General features: G+C 44.3%; 1 pseudogene; it reads left to right on the plus strand.

Annotated features, from left to right (window-relative positions):
- Nucleotides 1-7,922: 7,922 nt before the first annotated feature.
- LOC129078562 (28S ribosomal protein S15, mitochondrial-like) lies at nt 7,923-8,465 on the plus strand (annotated as a pseudogene).
- The last annotated feature ends 15,711 nt before the right edge of the window (nt 8,466-24,176 follow it).

Consider the following 24,176-nt stretch of genomic DNA (forward strand, 5'->3'; position numbering starts at 1 on the left):
ACATGAGAGAGAAGCATTGATTGGTTGCCTTCTAGTGCACTCCCCAACTGGGGATCGAACTTTCAACCTGGGTAAGTGCTCTAACCAGGAATCAAACTTGCAACCTATTGGTCTGTGGGACAATGCTCCAACCAACTGAGCCACACCAGACAGGACGCTCCCTCATTTTTATAGCTGTAAAGTATTCCATTTTATATTTGTACTATAATTTACTTAACCAGGTACCTATTAGGGACCTGCATTGGTCCTGAGCTTTTGCTACTATAAACCATACAGTGATGAATAATCTTTCAGGTTGTCATTTTATACCTGTGCAATTATACCTGTAGGAAGAATTTCCCAAAGTAGAATTATATCAAAAGCGATGTATATTTGTTAATTTTGATAAATGTTACCAAATTGCCCCCGTGGAGTGAGGCAATAAGCACTGGTACCAGCAACGTATGACAGTGTTTATTTCCCCTCAACATTGCCAATCAATTATCTTATTAAACTTCTGGATTTTTGGAGCCAGCGTGGTAGCACTGCCTGCTGGAGTCAGACATCACCATGCTGAAGGTGATGTGGAGGGTGAGTTCCAGTCAGACCCAGACAGTGACCCAGGCCCCAGTCCTTGGGCCAATGGTGGAGTGTTGGGAACTGCCTCTCCTGGTTTCAGGGACTGTAGTCTTGCAGACAGGTGAGAGGGCCCCAAAACTGGAGCTGAGCAAGGAGGCCTTGGGAAAACAGGCCACTGAGGAGACAAAACCTGTCCCCCTGGCAGGGGCGCCCCTTCTTCCCTCACATCACCCTGCTTGACCCTGGAGGATGGCTGGTTAGTCAATGATGGGTAAGACTCCTCGATGGCAGGGGCAACCTAAGACAGGCACAGTCACATAGGGGCCATCAGGGAAGGACTTGGGGGGACACGGAGAAGGGGCAAAAGACCCTCACCCCTCGGCTTTATCATGGCTGGAGCCCTCATTTTATCTGGAAGAAGTCTCCTCATCTCTTGGCTGCTCTGCTCCACCCTCCTGACCAGATCAGTGAAACAATATTGAAGGCAGGTACAGCCCTAAACTGGATCAGGTGATTCCCTGGGACAGTAAGGCATGGAAAAGAAATGCATTAAATCCTATGAAACTTACTTTGCTAAGAAGACCCTCAAGTTAATTAGTACTGATGTTTGGGGTTGAGCATAGAATATGATCAGTTTCCCAGGTTTCAGGGCCAAATGGGTGCCACTCTGTCTACCAGACCCTGACCTGAGGCAAATCTCTGTGTTTCTTCAATCATAGTCTTTTGACATTGATTGATGAGCTTTACATGCATGCTGTCTACCCCTGCACGTGTTGTTCTCAATAAAAGCCACTTCAAGGGAAGAGCTCAGGGCGTTCTCCACTAGACGGAATCACCAGCCCCTTTTCCTGGCAGACCGAGAAGTGTCTGGAACGACTTATCTTATTTTCCTCCAGCCGTGGTGATGCAGGGGGACTCTGCGCGGGATGCGGTAACCCTCCATCAGTGGATAGTGTTCTTGGCTTCCCTCTGACCACTGGGGCTTTCCTCACCTTGTAACTGAAAGCAGGTCCAGTTGTCTAACACTACAAAAGCCAGTACTTAAGAGGCAGGCGATGATGTGCAGAGGTGTCCAAACTTTTGGTGTCTCTGCACCACACTGGAAGAAGAAGAGTTGTCTTGGGCTACACATTAAATACATTGTGACACATAATCACACAAAAAAAGAATCTTATAATGTTTTAAGTAAATTTACGATTTTGTGTTGGGTCACATTTACAGCCATCCTGGGCTGCATGTAGCCCGCAGGCCCCAGGTTAGGCACCGCTGAAAGGAAAGTGTTTATTTTCAGGTGCCAGCAACTTAGAAGATGGGGACTCACATCTCAAAGCCCTTCTCCACCTCTTAGTGGAGGCAGAGGTTTTTATAAAAGGAAGGAGAGGGAAACAAAACAAAGAGATCAGGGGAGGGGGATTGAAAAGTTCTTTACGTGCAGATGAGCACAGTCCATTCTGATAAGGCAAATGATGGTCCCGTGTGCGTCACCCTGTTTAGTCATCCTGAATTCATATTATCCTGATTTTACATCATCCTGGTTCCACAGTTGAAGGTCAGTAAATCTCCCAGAAATGGAATATCTGAAGATTGGAGTATGTATCTTCTGGAGTTAGTTCCTAGGATTCCTATACAAACATGCTGTTTATCTACAAGCTACGTATTAGTCAGAGTCTGACCTTACAGAAACAATGTCAAAAGATTTCCCACCATTACAATTTTCCTGTTGCAAATTCCCACTGTCAATTTTTCTACCATTTCTATGGGATTTAGATGGTTGTAATGAAAACATTTCAGAAAACTAGAAAAATTCAGGATCCAGTCTAGTTCCTAAGTGGAAAACAAAATTTTACAGATAATTAACTAAATTACAGTCTCATTTCTATAACTGTGTATAATAGAGTCTATTGAAACACAATTCCCCCCCCAAACCATCCTCATTTTTATCAAAGAGCCAGATCAAGACCAAATCACTTACTCTATTAAGTCCAATTTCAACTCATCCTGATTATTTCAATGAACACAATAGGAATAGCAATTGATCATATAGGCTCACTTAAATCTACTTTGCTCGAATGTTACTAGGAATTTCTAGATTGAGCTACTTTTCCTCTCAGGGCAAAGAAGCCAAACTGCATGGTTGCTGTTATGCTTTGCCTGCAATACCTATAGGCTTGGGTAAATTCTTCAAGTTCTCGAGGTCCCTAAAATGTCTTGAAGTTCTTCCTTGTCATCTCCCAGTATGGCAACCTTTTCTCCTTACATGGAAAGACTGCCATAAACCATATGAATAAACAAGATACCAGGCCATTTCTCCAAGGGGCTTTTATTGGCTTCAAAGTTAATTTTTATTTTATTTTATTTATTTATTTTTTGGAGAAAGGAAAGGAGGGAAAAAGAGAAGGAGAGAAACATCAATGTGTGGTTGCCTCTCACGTACCCTCTACTGGAAACCTGGCCTGCAACCCAGGCATGTGCCTCGACTGGGAATCAAACTGGCAACTGCTTGGTTCACAGGTTGGCACTCAATCCGCTAAGCCACACCAGCCAGGGCTCAAAGTCAATCTTTTTTTTTAAATTTAGGTGCTCCTATATTGGGTGCATAAGTACCTAGTAGGGTTATATCTTCTTGTTGGATTTTTCCCTTTATCATTATGTGGTATCCTTCTTTGTCTGTTACTATAGCTTTGTTTTTAAAGTCAATTTGGTCAGATATATGTATTGCTATCCAAGCTTTTTTCTCTTCCCATTTGCATGAAATATCTTTTTCCATCCCTTTACATTTAGTCTGTGTGTATATTTCATTCTGAAGACAGCATATATATGGATAAAAAAAACCCCAACTCATATATATGCTGTTTTCAAAGTCAATCTTTATTCCTTGAAGTTTTTTGTTGACATCCAAAGTCTAGGCATGTTTCTTTCAGACATGACATTCCAGCCAAAGTCTTGGCTAATAAATCTACAATTGGAAACTGGAAGAAATCAGATTTCTATTGGATTCACACACAAAAAAACCCCCATATTGCCATAAAAATAATAATATTCATTAAGAGTTTTCAAGTTCTGGAGGCATCAGATAGGGAGAAAAATATAAATGCTTCAATATTGCTACAATTCACCAAATTGCTCTGTGAAAACAAATACAGTTTTTTTAATCAGCAATATTTTTAACAAGTCATAGGAACAATAATTATCCTTAGTTCATTCAGCCCCACAATCAACTATTCTTTACTCTGATTATCCACCAGTATCTTTACAAACTCAGTCATTCCCCAGAGTCCCACAAATCCCCATTCATTTCAAAGGTATGATCTGAAATTTTATTCTCAGAAATTTATATTTTAGAATAAGTCCAAGTTCTTTCCCTGCATCTTTTTGAAGGTGTAACATTTTAAAAAGATTTTATGTATTTATTTTCACAGAGAGGGGAAGGGAGGGAGAGAAACATCCATCAGTTGCCTCTTACAGGCCCCAGCTTAGGACCTGGCCCGCACCCCAAGCATGTGCCCCGACCAGGAATTAAACCAGCGACCTTTCAGTTAGCAGCCCAGTGCCCAGTCCACTGAGGCACATGAGCTGGGGCCTAAGATGTAACATTTTTGCAAATGTATCAGAATAAAACAATGACTGTCTATAAATGACAAAAAAACCACATACACCTTAAAATGACATAGTTGTAAATCTGATTACAATGCAATTGACAAAGAAATTTGCTTTTTTGTAATAACATTTTAAGATAACACTCAAAATTACAAATAAAAGGACATCAGACTAAGAAATCAATTAATTTGTTCCCCATTGTTAATTTTACCTTGGGTTTCTCTTGGGAAATAACAATTAGTTTTGAATAACTAAAGAGAGTCTTTGACTTTTTCATTTGTCATTAAAATTATCATCCTGTTTTACCATCTATGTACCTTTGTTTATCTCTCTTAAAATCATATTTTAGAAAATTTTTACCTCTTATTGCTTATTCTTATTACAAAAGTAATGTATGTTCAATATGAGTAAGTCAAAAATATACACAATTTTAAATAAACATCACTTATCAGTTGTATTTTTCTAGTCTTTTCCTGTGCATATTATGTGTGTATGTGTGTGTGTGTGTGTGTGTGTGTGTGTGTGTAGAGAGAGAGAGAGTTTTTATTTTTTGCCTATGTAATTTTAACCAAAGAGGCAAACTGTATGTGATGTTGTACATTTTTTTCTCCTTTTAAAATGAATAGACTGTAAATACCTTTCCATGTCAATTTTTTAAAAGTATTTATTTGTTTATTTATTTCTTTAGAGAAAGGGGAAGAGAGGGAGAAAGAGAGAGCAAAAAACATCGATTGGCTGCCTCTCACACACACCCCCAACAGGGGACTCAGCTTGCAACCCAGGCCTGTGCCCTGACCTGGGAATTGAACTGGCAACCCTTTGGTTTGCAGGATGATACCCAACCCACTGAGCCACACCAGCCAGGGCTCCATGTCATTTAATAGCCTTCTGAAAATCCTTTTGAATATCTGACCAGTATTTCATATGTGGATATAGTATTGTTATTTATTGTATATTTTTGGACAGAGGCAAGGGAGAGAGAAAGAGAGGGAGAGACATATCCATGTGTGGTTGCCTCTCACACACCCCCAACTGGGAACCTGGCCCACAGCCCAGGCCTGTGCCTTGACTGGAAATTGAACTGGTGACCCTTTGGTTCGCAGCCTGGCACTCAATCCACTGAGCTACACCAGCTAGGGCTGGATATACTATTTGTATTTAAACCATCCCTTATGGTTTTGGACAGTTTTGTACGTGTGTTTTACATTATTGTCAATAATATTTTTTATCCTTTGAACTCTGAGTTGTATAGCAAGCAGCTTTGTTTGAGGACAGTTAGAGGGAAGCTGACTCACTTTCAGAACGTCACGCTGATGCCAAGGTAGGTTACTCTGCCTGCCCTTTCCATTTTTTCTTTTCTTTTTAATTTTTCCCCTCTCTTAATGAGGGGCACAGTAAAGAGCAAGATAGTAAAAATGCCCGATTTTTTTCCTTTTCCTTTCCTTTCTGAATTTTACTGTCTAAGAGGGGAGTGAGACCTTTTCCCCCTCTTTGAAGCACCAATCTAAATACTCTCAGTAGACTCCGCATGCTTTAACACCGTGGAAGGTTGCTTGTAAGAGATCTTGTCCTACTTACCAGACCTTTGGCAAAACCAATTCTAATTAGTCTAAAAAGCAACCTAATGGACTCTCTGATGGAACTGAGGCCAACCTGCTCCTTTTCAAAACAGAAACAAAAACAAAATCTCAAAGACATAGTTCAAACAAATGAGTATTCTTAAACTAAATCCTCTCAAAGGAGAGACTGGGGCACTAGCCTTAGAATCTTACATCACACCAACTGGTACCACAGATGACCCTGATGAGGTTCAATTGGCACAAAGCCCAAATGGCAGACACAGAGGGTTCCCTGATGTGTACTAAACCACAAAGATCAAACCAAGTCCTCAAAAGATAAGAAGGCAAGGGGGGGGGGGGAACCAAACCTGTAACCAAAGTTTCATTTCAGACAGATAAGGGAAACAGACTTCCTCCAAGGGAGGAACAAAGAAACAAAACTAACAGAGAAAGCTTGCAACAAGAAAAACAATACCCAAACCAAAACCAAATCTTCCCTGGGGAACTGGGAATTTTATTTATTTGTTTGTTTGTTTTTGTCAGTGAGCTGTGCCTGCTGAGGAGCAGTGCCTATTGATTCCTGCAGAATCCCAAATGGTTCCAAGAACCCAAGTGGTGGGGTAGGGGGTCTTGGTTGTGCACACCAGGGAATTAATCAGTCTGGAATCCTCAGCTTCTCAGATTGAAGCCCGTTGACTCCGAAAAGATCTCTTTCTTTTCACCAGAAAAGCATTTAAAGGCAGCCGATGGCTTCAGAGGGAGAGCAGGCAGAGGCCGCGAGATAAAGAGCTGGGAAATCCTTGCCATGGGGTCAGCCTGCCACGAGCAGCAGGGACCCCACAGCCTGAGCTCTCTGGGCCTTCGTGGGTCCACATGGCCCCCTCTGGAGATGCCAAAAACTGTAACCAAAATCAGACCTGGCTTCCTGCCACTAGGAAAGCCATTACTTGAGAGGCAGGTGCTGATGTAAAGGAAAGTGGTTTATTTTCAGGTGCCTGCAACCTGGAAGATGGGGACTCACATCTCAAAGCCCATCCCCACCTCTCAGTGGAGGCAGAGGGTTTTTATAAGGAGGGAGAGGGGAACAGAACAAAAAGATCAAGGGAGGGGGTTAAAAAGTTCTCCACGTGCAGACGAGCACCATCCATTCCGATAAGGCAGGTGTCGGTTTGATGTGCCTCATCCCAGTTTGGTCATCCTGGATTCACATCATACTGTTTAAAAAAAAAAAAAATATTATTTATTTATTTATTTTCAGACACAGGGGTATGGAGGGAGAAAGGGGGAGAGGAACGTTGATTGGCTGCCTCTTGCGTGCACCCCAACTGGGGACTGAATGGCGACCTAGGCATGTGCCTTGACTAGAAATTGAGCCAGTGACCTTTGGCTTTGCAGGACAGCGCTCAGCCAGCGGGGCCATGGTGGTCAGGATGCGTCGTCTTAGTTTTACATCATCCTGGCGCCACGTGATCCTGGTTCCACAGTTGAAAGTCAGCAAATCTCCTAACGATATAGGGTAAGAGGTGTAAATAAAGTAAAGGTCCTTCGCAGCATGAGCTGACCAGAGATTTGAGGGAAGAACAAAGCACACTCTAAAAAATTTACTTTTAGGCCTGATTTCCCCAGGACCTGCCAGATCTGATTTAGGTCTGTTTTTCTCGCATTGTTTCAAGCCTGAGCCAGGCGGGGGGAGGAAGCCACCAAGGGAAAAGGAGACTGCTTCTTGGCTATAATGAGGACTCGGGCTGCGTCCAAGCCAAGCCGAGGGGTGTGGGGACCTCTTTGTCCCTTCTCCATGTTTCTGGTCTGCTGCTATTACTGCGACTGGGATATGTCTTAGGTTGTTTACCTCAGCTTGAGGTAACTTACCCGTCATTGATCACCAGTCCTCCATGGCAAAGCAGAAAGGCAGGGGCTAGGCCCTTGCAGGGGTGGGGGGGGCTGGGGGGGCCGCGGACAGGTCAAGGCTCCTCAGGAGCCTGTTTCTCCAAGGCCTCCTGATTATTTCCAGCCTTGGGGCCCTCCAGCCTGTCAGCAGGGCTACAGCTTCTGAAACCAGGCAGGGTGTTTCCCAACAAGGGTGTGGTTACAATTTCCCACCATTGCAATTTTCCACTGTTACAACCTCCGTGCTGTCTCACCCTCCACTGTGCACGGATATGGCATCCAAACACCAGCGGGCCCAGCCACGATGTCCCACCCTGTCCCATGCCGCTCAAAGGTTACCAGAACATCCCTGGAACTGAGAAGGCTGATGATGCTGTGAAAGACTCTTGTCTTTGGAAGTGGCCAACAAGAAGGAGAAGCTAAAAATCAAGCAACAGCTGCTGGTGAACAAGGTGTCTCTGGGGACACCAGCTCCTTCCAGGCTCAAACTGGTGCCTTGACTGACAGTTTTGTGATGAGGAAGAACATGCAGAATGATTGAGAGGACAAAGCCCACAGGCTTCTGCCAATGAGCACTAACCAGAGCAATGGATGCTCAGAATCCTCTCTAAGACCAGCTGTAACGTCATTGAGAAGATGCACAAGGAGCTAGGGATTGAGTACACCCTTCCCCTCCTGTGCCTCCGGGAGGCCCGCTGCCGCCACGTGACCAAGGAGGCTCTGCACTTGGACAGTCCAGGAGGCTCAAAAGCTGAAGAAGCAAAACAGGGCCTTAAAAGCCCCACAGCAGCCCGGAAGCAAGGCCAGAGGAACCCAGAGAGCACTTCTAAACCTGAAGCAGAGGCGATCAAGGAAAACCAATAAATTCTGTTCAAGTTAAAAATAAAAAACAGCAACAAACTTCTGGATTTTTTGTCAATCTGATAGGTGAAAAATGGCATTTCACAGTTATAATTTTCATCTTAATACAAGAGTTTTTTTCAAACGTTGAATAGCCATTTGTTTTTCCTTTGAAACACAATTAAAAAAATTGGTATGGCCCTGGTTGCAGGTTCAATCCCCAGTCAGGGCATGTACAGGAAGCAACCACAGAATGCATAAATAAGTGGAACAACAAATCGATGTTTCTCTCTCTCTGCCCTCCACCCCCCTCTCTCTAAAATGAATCAATTAATGAAAATTTAAAAATCAGTATATAGTTCTTTTTCTGTCTTCAAGAAGCTCTTTTTTTTCTTTTATTTATTGGGGCGACACTGGCTAACAAAATCACACAGGTCTCAGGCGCACAATTCCACCACACATCACCTGTGTGCTGTGTTGTGTGTTCACCATGAGTCAAGTCTCCACCCATCGCCATTCATCCCCCGACTCCCTTTCCACCTTCCCTTGCCTCCCCCCCCGTCACCGCAGTTCGTCCACATGCATGAATTTTTTTCTCTCTCCTGTTTTATTTTTGCTCAATCCCCTCACTACCTCAGAAGCTTTCTTTTCTATAGGCAAATTAAATTCCTGTGATATGAATCACAATCTTTTTTTTTTCCAATTTGTCATTTGTCCCTGACTTTGCTGTTAATGTTTTTGCCAAACAGAAATTTTATGTGTGTGAGAAAGAGCAAATGTATCCTTTTTTTTAAAATGGCTTCTGGGTTTTAAGTCACAAAAAGTCATTCTTTATTGCAAGCTGATAAAGGAATTCTCCCATTTTTTTCTTGCAGACCATTTATGGGTTTTTAAAAATATTTTATTTCTTTATTTTTAGAGAGGGAAAGGGAGGGAGAAAGAGAGGGAGAGAAACATTGATGTGTGGTTGCATTTTGCACACCCCCTGCTGGGGACCTGGCCTGCAACCCATGCATGTGCCCCATACTGGGAATAGAACTGATGACCCTTTGGTTCGCAGGCCAAAACTCAATCCACTGAGCCATACCCGCTGGGGCCATTTATGGTTTTATTTGCACGTTCAATTATTTGATTCCAATCACAATGCCTTAATGAACCAGGTATGCCACCTTCCAAACCAATGACTTCTAATAGTGACGTTCTAGAAATAGCCCAAGTGGTTCAACTTTAGGGAATAGCCATAGAGTGCAACACACTTTCAAACTGCAAGTTATTTTAAGAAAGTACTTAGTGACCCGGGAAAGTATTTAGGGTGCGTTAACTGGGAAGTACAGAAATTCAAGCTATGTATCCAGTGGCATTCCAATTTTTCTTTCTAAATGTGTTTATGAGAAAAGAGGCTGGTGAGAAGACCACAGATGGGTGAATAAGCTCAGGCAGAGTTTCTGTGAGCACATTTGTTCGTTCATTAAGATATTTTTTGATGCTTCTCTCACAAAAGAGTGGCAGCTATGCATCTCTGAATGGAAGTGCACGTCACCACTGATGAAGTTGCCCTTGCTGAAAAAAAATCCAACCTGAATCAGATTAAATGTCTGGAAGGTCCAATTTCCAAAAAATGTGCAAAATAGTAGCTATGAGTCATACGTAACTGTTGAACACTTGAAATGGGTCCAGTCCAAATTCAGATGTACTCTAAATGTAAACCATACACCACATTTGGAAGACTTGAAAAAAAATGCAAACTACCTACTTTTTAAAATATTGATTACATGTTGAAATAATCAAATTTTGGATGTGTTGGGTTAAAATTAAATTACTAAAATCAATTTCATCTTTTTTAAAGGGTGTTATTCATTCATTTATTTTTTGACAGAGGGGAAGGGAAGGAGAGAGGGAAACATCCGTGCGTGGTTGCCTCTGGCACGCCCCCTGCTGGGGACCTGGCCCTCCACCCAGGCGTGTGCCCTGACCGGGAATCAAACCGCGACCCCTTGGTTTGCAGGCCGGTGCTCAAGCCACCGAGCCATACCAGCCAGGGCCAAGTTCGTCTTTTTTAAAAAATATCTTTTTAAAGTGCTTACTAGAAAACAAGCTTGCACGAGGGCCCGTATTTCTGGCGCACGATGTTCTTAGTTTCAGCACGGGCCTAGAGCTATCTGTCAATCTTTAGGAAATACCCCGGGACCATTACAAATGACACCACGGGGGCGGGGGGGCGGGGGGGCAGCAAAATCCAAACTATGGGAGACGGAGCAGGACAAACCTGTCTTCTTTAATAAGTAAATTGAAAAAAATAGTTAGAAAATATTTAGATCAAGAGAGATTTTAAAAACATTGCAACTAAAGGAAATGTGTGGACATTTTGAGATTCTGATTCAACACGTCGCTTAAATAATACAACAAAACAAATTATAACATTTATGAGACAGTTACAGATTTGAACACTTCCTGGACATTTGGTGATTTTAAGTTTTTAAAGGCTAGTAATGCTATCATGGGTATTTTAAAGTTAAATAATCCTTATCTCCTATAATTCATACATATTCAAGTATTTGCAAATGATGAACAGGCTGCTTTGAAGTAAAGGCTTTAAAGCAATCCAGTTGGCTAGGAAGTGGGAACAAAGGAGGAGATGACGCAGGACTGAGTTGACAATTGTTCATGTTTTACAATCTACTTTTTTTCATTGTGGAAAAACACACAGCATATAAAATTTACTGTTTCAACCATTTTCTTTTTTTTAAACAATTTTCAAGTGGCATTAAGTACATTTCTGTATCTTTTGTTGCTTAAAATCCTCGAAAATAAAAGGTTGAAATAAAAATAGTGCTCTGGCTGAGTGGCTCAGTTGTTTAGAGCATCTTCCCAGAAAGACCAGGTTGCAGGTTGGATCCCCTGTCAGGGTACATGCAAGAACCAACCAGTAAATGCATAAATGTGTGGAACAACGAGCGGATGTTTCCATCTCTCCCTCTTCCCCCCCCCCGCCCCCTCTCTCAAATAAATCAATAACTTTTTTTAAGTTTAAAAATTGTGAATAAGCAAATGGTGATCAAAATAAAATATATAGGTAAATTAATACTGAGTTCCCAGGATGGCTAATGCCGTGATTTTTATTTCTCTTTTTCGTTTCTTAAATTTCTATGATTAATATGCTATGTTTAGAGATTTTTAAGATAACAAGAAAAAGTTAAAGATGTCACTGTTTTTCAGGACGGCTCCACAGGTATCCCGCGGCAAGCGCAGCTCCTGGATTTGGCCAGGGGAGAAGCGCCCTCTCGCGGCCTGCCTGAGAACCGCCCTGGAGCGCTTCCCTCCCCGCCCCCCCGCCCCCGACCCCCGCTCCCCGACCCCCGCGCCCGCCCCGCAGTCCTGGGCTCCTGGAAGGGAAGAAAGGTGATCCTGTTGGCTGTGCGCCCTCTTGCGCGCCTCCTGAGCACAGAGGGGCACCCGGAGCGGCCTGGAGGCCTTGTCCTAGAAGAGGAGAGACTCCGAGGAGAAACGAAAGGGGAAATGCAGAGATGATGAGTAGCAACGTTCCTTCTCTTCCCTGTCCTTCCCTCCTACCCCTCACCTCCCTCCTTTTTTTAAGTCCATCTCATTTCATAGCAATTCATTCATTCCTCCATCAAACATTTATTGAGCACCTACTGTGTGCCAGGCCCTGTTCCAAGCACTGAGGGCGGAAGTCCTTGCCCCAATGGAACTGATACAATTATTGTGTGAGGGAGACAAAATAAGCAAGTAAGGATAGCATGTTATGTGGTGATAAGTACTAGGGAGCAAAACAAATCCAAGAAGGCAGATACGGAAGGGGGGATGCTTGCAACTTTAAGTAGAGTGGTTTAGAAGCAGGGTTGTTAAGAAGAGGGAGTTTGTCCTGGCTGGTGTGGCTCAGTTCGCTGGGCAACATTCTGCAAAGAGAAAGGTCGCCCCTTGGATTCCCAGTTGAGGAACGTGCCTGGGTTGTGGATCTCCGGTGTGTACTCACTAGATGTCAGCAGCACACACACACCCGGAAGTGACAATCAAAAATGTCTTCACACGTTGCCAAATGTCCCCGGGATGACAGAACTGTCCCCAGTTGAAGACCATTGCTTATATAACCACAGTGCAAGGGTTACAGCCAGAAAATCTGATACTGATGGAACATTGCTATCTACACAACACATCTCACTGAAGTGTTATCAGTCGTGCAATGATGTCTTTTAGAGCGATTTTTATTTTCTGATCCCTGGTCCAATCCAGGATCACACATCCCACTTAGACATCAGGCTTGCTTTCCCCTGGAACAGTCTTTCTCTTTTTTTTGTCTTTCATGACACTGACATTTTTGAAGGTTACAGGCTAGTCCTTCTGTAGGATGGCCTTTGTCTGGCTTTGTCTGGCGTATCCTCACGGTTAGCTTCAGGTTGTGCGTCTTCGGGAGGACACCACACTGTGACGGTGTTTTCCTCTGTGCCTTTTGTCAGCGGGGGCGCGACAGTCCTTTGCACCACTCCTGGTAACTCTCACCATGGCCACTTGGTTAAAGCCCTGTCTGTTTCCCCTCTAGGAAGTTATTTTTTTTCCCCTTTGTGATTAACATGTGGCAGATATATTGAAGCTTCCCAGATATCCTGTTTCTCATGAAACTTCCACCCACTAGTTTCAGCATCCATTGACGGAGTCTTGCCTCAATCAATTGTCCTGATTGGTTGTTGTTAGTAGTTGTTTTAAATAAAAACTGGATAAGGACTCACAGCCAAAAGCTTTTCTAAAAGAAAGGGTTTATTGAACCACAGTATAACAGGGTATAAGCTTAATGGGGTGTAAGCTGAGAGGCCCCAGGAACCCCCACAAGCCTAGTTTGGGGGCTGGGAAAAGCAGAAGCACAGGGATTGAGAGTTATTTGTGTATCAATAACAGCAGCCTAGCTTCATAGCCTGCATGGAGCCAAGGAGCTACGCGGCACTTTGGCCCTTGGTGTAGCTGGGAGGCAGGTCCCCTTTACAGCGCCTGCGCGAGAGCCTGGCGCTGGTTCGCTCCACGCCCTGGGGCCAGGCTTGCCCAACTATGGCAGCCCAGAAAGGCAGGGAGTACGGGAGGGCTGGCAGGTGTAGCCGATGTGGGAGGAGTCGGAAATAAGGTTACAGAGGAAGATCCACGCTGGGATTTAAATTCAGGCGCGGCAGCCCTGCAGAGCTTAACCACGCGGTTTGGGAGCAGAGGAGAGGGTTCCCTTGACCATTAGCTTAGGAAGCAGGAAAGCAGGATGTAGCAGCCACGCGGAGCTCTCTCTTAGCGCTTTGAAAGGATGCAGCGACTCACCAGGGAGATGCAGTTTTGGATTAAGAATGGGAGCCTAGACGAACTACAGACTTTTATTTCTTTTCCTGATACATGGTACCTTGGCAACCTGGTTTGGCAAGGGAAGGCAGGTCTCTGTGTGTGTTTGTGGGTGTTTTAAAGGGGGAATCTTAGATTTAACGGCAACATTCTGCCATTACTCTAAACCTGTATAACTTTTGAATAAATAATTCCTTTCCTTTTTACCAAACTCTGGCATTGAGAGCCACCGTTCATATCAGCGGCAGGCAAAGACGAACCATGGAACAAAAGACCCTGTGGGGGAGGGGAGCTGTATCTGTAACCACAGGTTAGCCAGAAAAAGGACTCGGGGCGTTCGGTTTGGACCACCAGCTGCAGGGCTGGGTGGGGAAGACAAGCTGGCCCACCATCCTGGCATCCTGGGGCACTTCTACACATGTTTGAGGAAGAAAGATGTAAGTTGTTCTGAAAGAATGTATATTGCTTACAGATGAGGCGCAGGAGAAGGTGAAATGGGGGCAGTTCTGAGGGGACCACAGGGATTTCTAAGGAGAAGAAATGTACCTCTTTTGAAATTTTACTACTTTTTAAAAAAAGATTTTATTTATTTTTAGAGAGAAGGAAGGGGGAGAGGGAGAGAAACAGCAATGTGTGGTTGCCTCTCGCGCCCTCTACTGGGGACCTGGCCTATAACCCAGGCATGTACCCTGGCTGGGAATCAAACCAAAGATGCTTTGGTTTGCAGGCCGGCGCTCAATCCACTGAGACACACTGTCCATGGTGAAATTTTACTACTTCTGAAAATTCACACACAGGAGGATGCGGTGGCGGCTTTTGGCTAAGAGATGCCTCGTGGTTGAGTCAGAGCTCCAACATACACATTCAGGAATGTGAACTCTTTTTATCACCAGCTATTAACTGGTTGACTGTTCTTGTCTCTCTCTCTCTCTCTCTGGCTGCTGTAATTTAGGACATCTCAGAATTTTTCTCTTGTTAAGACAATAGACTGCTTTAAATATAAGCGTGAGGTGTAACAATAAAACACACATGCGTGTACATTTCAGCCAGGCTGGGAAGGAGTCACCTGAGGATGTGCAAAGGTCAGCCAGCCTCCTGCTTGGAGATAGATACACATTGCTCAGACCTGGGGCAAGCGGGTGGCAGGAGGGCCGCCGAGAGCCTGGGATGACGGGGTTGTGGACTAACCAAATGTGGGGACAGGGCTGAATGCCAGAGCTACTTCAGGTGCTGAAACTGAGGGGATGTAGATCTGCCAGACTGGGAGCCTGGGGAGGAGGGTGGAGGGTGTGGCTGGGGACTGGGACGGAAAGAGAGGCTGCCCTTCAAAGCCCCCCCCCCCCCCGGCAGTGAGCCGGCAGGGTCCAGGGTGTGGCAGGGTCCAGGGTGTGAGCGTTGAGGGGTAGGCACAACCCCTGGGGGGCCGCGGGGCATTTCAGACAGGGCGGGGCAGCTCCAGAGCTCCCAGGAGGCCCTCGAACTGGCGAAGGGCCTGGAAGGGCCTGGGATGGAGCTGCGGAGGGGCCAGGGGCCTGTGTCTCTTCTCCTCAGGCTCAGGCCTCAGCCTGGGAGAGAGTGAGACAGAAAAGGGCAACATTTCCTCTCACGAATAGTGTAAGAATGGGGAGAATACAAAGCTATTTAAGTGGTCTGAGTTGCATCTCGTGCCCTTGCCCACCCAGTGCAGGTCCTGCTCCCGGCCCGCATGTCCCGGGCCACGCTGGCTGGCTAAGCTGGGCCGCTCTTACCGGGCCCCTTGGAGATGCTTGGTCTGCGTGGAGCTCCAATTCATCTTTCCTTCCTTTAATTCAGTGAGCAAATGTTTACTGAGTACTCTCAGGCTCTAAACACTGTTCAAGGCTCCGGGGACCAAGCAGTGAAGAAGAAAGACAAAAGTTTCGCCCACGTAAGGCCGACGTTCTAGGGAGGAAAAGACAGACGTGTGTACGACGATTGTAAGTGCTAATGCTGCGGCACCCCTGCCTGCGCTGCTCTGGGACAGCGTGGAGTCCGCCTGCCCGCCGCTGAGACGCGTGCCTCCCAATGCGAGTGGTGAAAGGGAAAGGGATTCTTTATTTAAAAGTTATACCGATTTAGAATAATAGCAGGATTCTGCCCTTACGTCCCACTTCCTTTAAACCACCCCCACACACACAGTCCTGCCTCCCTTTGCCCAAACCGGGCAGCCTTAGAATACGTCAGTCAGAGGTACCCTCTTTGACAAGAACGGAAGCCCGCAGCTCAGTGCTCCCAGTATCCGCTCAGCATTCCAGGTGTCTCTCATTAACCCGGGCCCTAATGTTAAATGCTGACCCAGGGCTTCCTACAGGACCTCATCTCCAAATCCTCCCCCAATGAGCGACGTTTCTACCTTCTCAGCTGCGGTCCTTGGGGCGAGAGTGAGTCAGCGATGCAGGGGGAACCGCCTCCCTGCCTCTCGGCAGGCACTGTGGAACCCCAGCTTTGTCAAGAGCCACCACGCATTCTGTAAGTCACGTACACACGTTTTGCCCCGAGGTGGTAGCACAGCTATGAACCAGCTATTATGTAGCTAATAGCTTGCCATAGATACGCAATGTGTCATCCCCCAGGGGCTACAGCGACCTTGGGGAACTCCCACCCTGTACCCTGTTTCACTGAGGAAGATTGTGCAGGTTAAAGGGCCTTTGAGTGGAGAAAGGGGGCCAGGGCAGTCTCTTCATGACAACTGAGCAAAGATGAGAACAGGTGAAGAGGAAGTTCGGGAAGAATATTCAGGCAGCTGAAGCGGCAGGTGCAAAGGCCCTGAGGCAGGACTACCTGGTGGAACAGAACGGGTGAGGAGAGGAGGTGAATGTCATGAAGGGTCTTGCAAGAACATATTTTGGTTCTTACACTAATCAGGTGGAACACATGAATGGCTTTGAACTGAGAAAGGATGATGACTTTGCCCCAAAACCGGTCCCTCCTTCATTTCTCAGACTGGTTACACCCCTACCCAGGCTGAAGCCCTGTCTTTCTCACCTTCATTTTGTTCCTCTTCCACCTCCATCTCTCTCTCTCTCTCATTCCTATTTTCACCCCATTCAGTTTTCTAGAAAAAAATATGTCAGCCTATGGTTGCTGGTGCCCATTCAATACCAACAGGCACCCCCAATGTGGGGTGCGATGAAGAGGAAAGCTTTAGTCAGTGCAAAACAGCTCAGTTGTGACACCGGACTGGCTGTGAAAACAGCGTATCTGTGAGGAATCCCTGGAGCCAGGGCCCTTTCTGGTTGGACAGCATGCTCTGGTCTGGTCTGCTCCACCTGGCGAGAGGCCTTCAGTGTTTCGGCTAAGACGGAGACAGCCTTCAGAGGAGAGGCAAAGTGCACTCTCAGCGCCAGCAGGGCGCTGGCTTCTATGGCCCCTGATTAGTCTGTCCTCATGCAAATGAGGACTCCAAATCCTGGCAGTTCGACTGGTACGAAAGGCACTGTCCTGACTGATCACAATGGAGCTGCTCTGATTGGTCAGAGCTGCACGCCGATTGGATGGGGAAAGTCTTACTGGGTGAAGTAGGATTCCAGGAACAACTTTGTAAGAGCTGGCTCAGAGGGCGGGAACACAGTGCAGGCAGGCAGTGCAGCGCTGGCTTCTCCACGCAGCGCAGTTTGTGTGAAAGGCCCCTGGGCAGAAATGGCTGCTAGGCTCTACACTTTTTTTCTAATTTGAGTGCAGTTAGCCACCCGGAGCCCTTCTTTGTAGACGTCTTCTTCCCTCAGGGTCACAGATAGTACACAGCAGATGAACATGAAGTCACAATAATACCAATAGCATTCCAATATGGCAAAACGGTCCGTTAGGAAAAGACAGGAAGTAGAGCTCTGTCTACCAAAGCAGCCATCTCTCCCCGAGAACAGAATAACTTGTAAGAAGAAGGACGTGACCCGTTTGAAGAAAACTATTAAGAGGTTAACATAAGACGGATTAATTAACAGATATGTCACGTTTATGGATGAAATGACATTATTTTTTAATGCCAATTCTTGTCAAATTAATGTATATTTATTGCAATTTCTATTTTAAAAGTTCAATGGACTCAAAATAGATCAAAGAACTAAACTTAAGAGCCAGGACTATAAAAATCTTAGAAGAAACATAAGAGAAACCTTTGTGACATTGCATTTGGCAATGATTTCTTGGATTTGACACCAAAACAGACTACAACAGAAAAAATGGATAAATTGGACTTCATCAAGAGTAAAATCTTTCATGTATCACAGAACGCTATCAACAGTGAAAATGTAACCGAGCAAACTGAGGCCTGTCCATGCGGTGACTCGGTGAATGACCCAGCAGTGAATGCTGGAAAGAACTTGTTTTTATTTACAACATTCCAACCTTGGGGGAGCTGAGAGCACTTATGTTCAGAGCCCTCGTTTCCCATGAGATGCAGCACTTCCCTTGCTCCCCGCCAAACTATTAGCCAAAACCCCCCAAGTCTGATCTTAAGCTGCCTGCGCAAACTGTCCTCCAGTCTCTCTGGAAGGCACCAAAATCACCATCGTCACACAGTGCTCTCTCCTTCAAGATCTGGGGTACGTTGTCATCAGTCTCCATGGAATAATCCAGGAAAACATGTGCCGTGATGCACTGGATTGTAGTGAAGTTCAGGAAAGACATAAGTCCTGAGAGTCCAAATAGAGTCTGGGTTTGCAAGGCAGCAGTTCAGCGTCTTGCAAGGAAGTCCGCGGTGGCTCCAGAGTCAGCTAGAGTGGGCACAATCAGAGCAGCAACCCGTCTCCATCCTCACTACACCAGGCCGCAGGGTCGCATCCTGACTACAAACTGCATAGCCGCGTGCTTGCTTCTCCCTCTCCCATGGCTGCTACAGCGTTCCTCCCTCATGGCTTCTACTCCCTTCCAAGCCACATGGCCCAGCCCCTCATGGCTGCCCACCCTTCCTTCAAATCCTGACCCAGAGCCTCCTGTGTGACCTCATCTCCAGCTCCTCCCACAATGAGTGACATTTGCCAGTTCTCCTGTATAGTTTACATTCATTCGTCTGCCATCCCCGATCAGGGCAAGATGGCTCAGCGATCCGGGGGGACCGTCTCCCCTGGGTACATCATGAGTCGGGATATGCCCTTCAAGTCATACCCACTTTGTCCCTAGAGGGTAGCATAGCTATTATCTTGCTTTTGTTATGAAAAGTGTCTTAAGCCATATCATCCTCTCCCCCACCCCACAACCAAAGTTTGTGGGGGTTTTCTCTATATGCTGGCACACCCCTTGCCCTGTACCCCATTACAAAAAAGACAAACACAAAATGGGAGAAATTTTTCACAAATCGTATATCTGAAAAGAGATTAATATTCAGAATATGAAGAACTACAACTCAACCAAAAATCCAATCTAAATAAAAAATGGGCAAAGGACTTGAACAGACATCTCTCCAAAGAAGATATACAAATGACCAACAAGCACATGAAAAGATACTCAACATCACTAGTCATCAGGGAAATGCAAATCAAAACCACAATAAGATATCATTTCACATCCACTAGGAGAGCTATTATTTTTCTTAAATGGTCAGTTTGGTTTAAATAAACTCTAAAAATTTTTACAAGTGGAAAGTAGGTGTTGACAAAGATACAGTCACACCAGAATCCTGTGCGCTGCTGTTGGGAGTGCAAAATGACACGGCCACCCTGGGAACCAGGTTGGCATTTTATTTATAATAAAATTATAAAGTTAAATATAATAAAAGTGGTCAAAATGATCAACTTTATGTTATATATACTTACCACAATAAAAATTTCAATGGAACCTGAAAGCTTTGACTCAAAACCATCTTCACCAAGAGATATTTTAATAAAAGTACTGAACTGTAAAAAAAAAAAAGAGTAATTCTTTGGACATCTAGAAAAAAAGAGAAAATGGCTTATAATGAAAAGAAAATTAGATTCTCAGACTTTTGAGAGAGTGCTTTATGCAAGAAGAAAATGGAGAAACATGTTTAGAGATATTCTAGGAAAGAAAATGTAAGCCAAGGATTTCATATCCAGGAAAACTGATTTTTAAATAAGAAGAATACAGAATGTTATCAACATGTAATAACTAAGGGAATATAGTTTCCATGAGATCATGAAGATTCTACCTTAGACAAACAGATGATTAGAAATATGTGAATATAGGACTGGTAGAGAGTATGAAACATACAGTTTTTTATAAAACTAAGACCGAATGGGGATAAAAGGAAAGATTCTTGTACCGAATGGCAAAATGTGCTCACAGTGGATGCAGTACAACAATCAGAGAAAGGGTGGAGAATTGGGAGAACATATGCAAAACATACTTTTAAAGTATTTTTTGTCAAATATTGGTGGTAATACTAGCATATTATTTTGAGACTGTTACGTGAGCAATTTTGATTAAAGCAAGTAAGTAATTATGCACTATTCTAATTTTGTCTCCCTCCATGTCCTTGAGAATGAGGATTTTTATGGGAGAAAGGAGCAACAGGTAGCAGAAGCACTGATATTGGTTTCCCATGGCTGCTGTAACAAATTACCACAATCTTAGTGGCTTAAAACGACAAATTTATTTTCCTCCAGTTCTGAGGTCAGAAGTACAACGTGGGTCTCACTGGACTGAAACCAAGATGTCTTCAGGGCTGCAATTCCTCCCGATGCTCCAGGGAAAGGATCCATTTTCTCGCCTTTTCGGGCTTCTGGAGGCAAAGGCGCCCCTGGGCTGGTGGCACCCTCCCAGCAATCCCTGCTCTCGCACCTGTCTCAGTCGTCCATCACAGCGCCTTCCCTGACCCTGTCCCTCCTGCCAGCTCTTAGAGGGACCTTTATTTACGATGACACTGGGCCCGCCCAGATAATCCAGGATCACCTCCCCATCGCAAGATCCCTAATATAATCACATCTGCAAGTCCCTTTTGCCATGTGAGGTAACATGTTCCTAGATTCCAGAGATGATCATGCAGAGATGACCATGCATGTTATTCTACCTACCACCAAGAAGTTGAATAAAAATCATGTAGTCCTGAACTTGAATTGGAAATATAAAAACGAACTCATAAAGCATTTATATAACATAAAATACATATATGTATATAATTATTAATAATAAATATATAAATGCATTATATCATATATACTATGTATTATATTTATTATAATACTATTATTCATTATATTATGCCATCATCATATATCTCATAACCATAAATGATGTAATATAACTGCCGTGGCTGGTGGCTTAATTGGTTGGAGCGTCATCTGACACACCAAAAGTTTCCAAGTTTGACTCCTGGTCAGGACACATACCTAAGATGTAGGTTTGATCCCCAGTCAGGGTGCATATGGGAAGCAACTTGTTGATGTTTCTCTCTCACATTGCTCTCTCTCTCTCAAATCAGTAAACGAATGAGGAATTTAAAAAAAATACATAATATATATATTGGTTTGGCCAAAAAGTTCATTTGGTTTTTTTCCATGTTAGTTCTAGAAGTGCTTAGTTGTCTTTAACTGCATTTGAAACAGTTTTGTTAGAGTGTACTGTGACAGCTGTTATATCATTGTGCATTTTTAAAAAGCTTATCAAAACTGGTGAATTTTTGTGTAGTCATTTTAATAATGAAGATAGAAGAAAATAAGCAACATTTTTGGCATATTATGTTTTATTATTTCAAGAAAGATAAGAATGCAGCTGAAACACACACACGAAAAAGGTTTGTGCAGTATATGAGGAAGGTGCTGTGACCGACCAAGTGTATCAAAAGTGGTTTGTGAAGTTTCGTGCCAGAGACTTCTTGCTGGACGATGCTCCACGGTTGGATAGACTAGTTGAAGTTGATAACAATCAAATCGAGACACTAATTGAGCACAATCGATGTTCCCACACAGGAAATAGCCGACATACTCAAAATATCCAAATAATTAAAGTTATTGGTGAAAATGAAAAAATGTCTTTTATTTTAAAGAAAAAAAATCACATGAACTTTTTGACCAAGCCAATACATACACACATATGTGTATATGTGTGTGTGTCTATCTATATATGTATATCAATATACATATATATTGCCCTACTTAGCTCTGCTCACTAAGAAAATCTAGACACAATAACAAATGAGCTTTCCTAGCACACAAACTACTGTATTCCTCACTAACAAAATCCAGAGTTTCTGTCTGATGCCAGGTCTGGGACAATATGTCCAAGATGAACCTGGAACATCTGGTCTTACAAGAGAGCAAGAACATTATCGAAAACTACCAGAGTCACTTCTAAAAGTTTCATCCTACAAAGGCTCCCTCTGCCAGGTGGACCCTGCTGTGAGGATAATTGTTTCAATCCATAAGCTCATAATTACTTTAAAAAAATTGATTTTAGAGAGAGAGGAGGAGAGGGACGTCGTTTTATTGTTCCACTTACTTATTCATTCACTGGTTGATTCTTTGACGTGCCCTGCAGGGGATAGAAGCCGCAACCTTGGGTTATCAGGACGATGCTCTAACCTACTGAGCTACCCAGCCAGGGCTTCATGAGCTCCTAACGACTTAACAGCAACAAAGCCTAGGCATCACCTTAGAGCATTGTGGGGAATCATGCATTATTTTGAACAGTGGTATATGAAGTGGAAGAAGCCAGCCCTTATCTTGCCTTTCCTACAGGAACATTCCCTGGGTAACCACATAGGAAGTAAGAGGGAGGAAGCATCTGGAAAATTAGGAATTCTAGCTAATAAACAGGGAACAAATGCTGGGGGAAGGTCACTATTTTGCAGCCCTCAGTGGCTGCTGGCCTCATGCAAGGAGGGACAGAGCATAAGCCTCCTGGTGAAAAGACACAATGATGCCCATGATTGTACCAAAGGAACCACACCCAAGTCTGACCCCAGCTCTACCACAAAATGCCAATGTTCAGGACGCAGAGAAGACAGAGCAACGTACTGGACTGCGTCATGGGTGTGCGATCAGCGACACCTCGACCGTGGGAAACACTTCAGGACAAAAAGCCTGAGCTGTGCAAGTGATTTAAGTGATTGATTGTAAGCGGAGGAAGGCAATAGAGGGGCTATGAATTAACAGAGACAGAAGAGACATGTCATTCTTTTTTTGGAATGGGCAAGACTAAACTACGGGGTCTAGAGATTCATATTCAAGTGGCAAACTATTCAGGAATGCAAGGGAATGATTACTGCAGAAGTCACAACGGTGGTTACTTTGTGAAGTAAGAAGGCAGCTGTGATGCAGACGTGGCTCATGGAGGGCCTTCTAAGGTAGCTGGTGACATGTTAACCTGGGCAGGTGTTATATTGCAATTATGTTCACTTCCTAGCTGGGTTTCTCAAACTCAGTACTACTGACATTCAGGCCAGAAAATCCTTTGTTATGCGAGGCTGCTCTGTGCGGCATCCCTAGCCTTCACCTGCTAGATCCCTTTCCCTTCTCCATCAGGACCATCAAAAACGTCTCCAGATTTAGCCATGTGTCCTCCAAAGGACAAAATCACCCTGGTTGAGAATCTCCTTTCAGTACTCCTTAAACTATACATTTATTTTGTGTGGTTTCTTGAGTTTGGCTTTGCGTGTGCATTCTATTATTCAATAAAAATATTTAACCCTGACCGGTGTGGCTCAGTTTGTTGGGCAACATACTGCAAAGCAAAAGGTCGCCAGTTCGATTCCTGATCACGGCACATGCCTGGGGTCGGTCCCCGGATGGGGTGTGAATGAGAGCAACCTGTTCACATTCCTCTCACACATCACTGTTTCTCTCTCTCTCTCTCTTTCTCCCTCTCCCTCTAAAAATGAATGAATGAATGAATATTTAAAAAATTCCAGTGGAGTTTTCATGGGGAAGCTTGACAGATTTCTACATACAGTTTGTCTGCAAGAAGAAAAGACAATAGAAATAGCTGACAAATTTTACAAAAAGAGGAGTATCATATATTGAAATACATTCTAAAGCTACAGTAGTTAAAGTGGACTAGCACTGGGACAAACATAGAGGAATCTGGAATAAATCACTTGCCTCTGGACAGACTGCATTTGATCAGACAAACTCTAAGAACTTCAGATGTGCCTTTCTGCCTGTCCCTTCAGCTCCCCTCCCACCAACACGCTGACCAAGTCAAAGTCCGCCATATAGGGAGCTTCCTTCTTCTCTTCCTTTGAACATTCCCTTTCTCCTATTTGGAGCACCCTTCCTTAAGCAGTACCCCTGCAGCTGACTCTCCAGATCCTCCAGGGCAGGAATTTATCGCTCTTTTCTCTTACCATGGACTCTAGCTTCCATCTGTCATCCCATTACCATAAACTTTAACTTGAAAATCTGCCTCTGCTTCTTAGCTTTGAAATCCAGCGTGGCAGGGATTGTGACCACTTAGGGACCTACACAGTGCCAGGTGCTCAATAATGCTTTAAAA

The sequence above is a fragment of the Pteronotus mesoamericanus genome, unplaced genomic scaffold (genome assembly GCF_021234165.1).
Source record: "Pteronotus mesoamericanus isolate MK-2021 breed Mesoamerican mustached bat unplaced genomic scaffold, CSHL_Meso_final contig_730, whole genome shotgun sequence".
Taxonomy (NCBI): Eukaryota; Metazoa; Chordata; class Mammalia; order Chiroptera; family Mormoopidae; genus Pteronotus; species Pteronotus mesoamericanus.